Source organism: Suncus etruscus, chromosome 7 (assembly GCF_024139225.1).
Source record: "Suncus etruscus isolate mSunEtr1 chromosome 7, mSunEtr1.pri.cur, whole genome shotgun sequence".
Classification (NCBI taxonomy): Eukaryota; Metazoa; Chordata; class Mammalia; order Eulipotyphla; family Soricidae; genus Suncus; species Suncus etruscus.
The window spans coordinates 27,130,238-27,131,990 of record NC_064854.1 but is presented as its reverse complement, the minus strand read 5'-3'; the positions used below and the strand labels follow the sequence as shown (position 1 = coordinate 27,131,990).

Genomic DNA, 1,753 nt, shown 5'->3' with positions numbered 1-1,753 from the left:
TTGAACTTGCCAGGATTTATCACCTGCTAGATGTATAACCTTGAACAAGTTCAGACATGTAAGCCCTGCTTTTCTACCGCAGAAATAATGTACCATCTCATGTTTCCTTTTATGATGACACAGCTGTTTAATCCATATACTATCCTTAGCATTATGCTGTAAGTTTTGATTCATCTACGACTACACTGTATTATGCCATTCTATACTTTGTTAACTTATATCTACTATACATTTAGCTATTACTATTAATACACTTAGCTGACTTGGGCCACATTTTGGTAAAAGCACTGTTTTAATGTTTTGTGCAATATAACATACATTTTTGGGGCAAACTGACAGATATTTTAAGCATTTTGGTGACCTTTGGTGATTTTCCTGATTGGTGTTGAGTCTTCTATAATTATAAGGAGTTACTTTTATTAAACCGTAGTAAGTCATTTTCAGAATGTTGGTAACCTGGACATAGTGTCCCCCAACTAATCTTGCCTCCCTATGTGATATGGTTCAATTCACTCTCTTTAGTATCAATGTGATAACACTAAAGGTATAGATAGTGGAGATGTAGGATTCTTCTTTACAATAGGTACTAACAGAACATGGCTTTCAGTTCAGGATGTGTTTCAGGGCTTTTTTTGAAGCACAAATACATTGACCCAATGAGTCTTTCATATTTAGATGGTTTCATGTAAGGTATCTCCAACAAAGTAGACATTATAACCATCTTCTTCCATGCTTTCTTCTTTCTCTTGTTCCAAGAACTTTAACTATTTCTGATTCTACCAGGACATGAACTTTGGGCAGAGGGAATTTTCATATTCCTGCTTCCTCTTTTTGTTTAGTCACATTGGAAAGTAGTTTAGCTCAAGCTTGTCCCTCTCTATCCAGCAGATATATTGGTACTGCTCTTTGTGGGATCTTTTTTTTATTTCATTCTGTTCATACATCTTCAGAATCTTTCATTTGTATTTTTTCAGCATGGCACCTTTGTGATAGAGCTTAGCTTTTAGGCCAATGACTATATTTTCTTTCTCTGAATGTTCACGAACCTCTTGATCTTCTTTCTCTTTTTATCTCATGGTAAACAAAATCCATTGTTCTTATGGTATAACTCAATATATTCATTCATTTTTTGTGACATGGTGATCCTTTGGTTTTCCTGGTGCAGCCTCTTGGCCTCAAGAAGCTCTGGATCTTCATCTCTCATAAACCCACGAATTGCAAGACTGGTGCAATAATATAGCAGACAGAGCACTTGCCTTTTACATAGTCGACTCAGGTCTGATCCCCAGCACCCTATATAGTCCCTGAGGAGAATTGGGGGATAAATTGAGTATTGCTGAGTCTGACTCAGAAGCTTAATAAAAAGAAGAAACTCCTGAACTTCATCCATGTAATTCACAACAAAAAATGGTTACTGGTATCTATTAAGTTTATACTGTATTCAGAGTAAGCTGGAATCTTGTAAGTTAAAATCCTGTTCTTCCAAGAAAGCTAAAGATGATTTTTTTGCTACCTTTGAGTTATGCCTTTAAATGTATTTAAAGAAGAAACTCTTGAGAAAAATGCCTCAGCTATATTTAGATAATCAAATGCTCCAGCTTATAATTCTACATCAGTATCAACAAATATATGGCCAGAGAAATAGCTCATCCTTTGCATGTGGAAGGTCAGACTTTAATCCCCGACACCACATGGTCCTCCTGCATACAGCAATAGCCCTTCAACACCACCTGGTGTGGCCCCAGCACAAGCA

At 36.5% G+C, this 1,753-nt stretch overlaps 1 pseudogene; it reads right to left on the bottom strand.

Annotated features, from left to right (window-relative positions):
- Nucleotides 1-524: 524 nt before the first annotated feature.
- On the bottom strand, nucleotides 525-1,204 carry LOC126014210 (ribosome biogenesis protein NSA2 homolog; annotated as a pseudogene).
- Nucleotides 1,205-1,753: the final 549 nt, after the last annotated feature.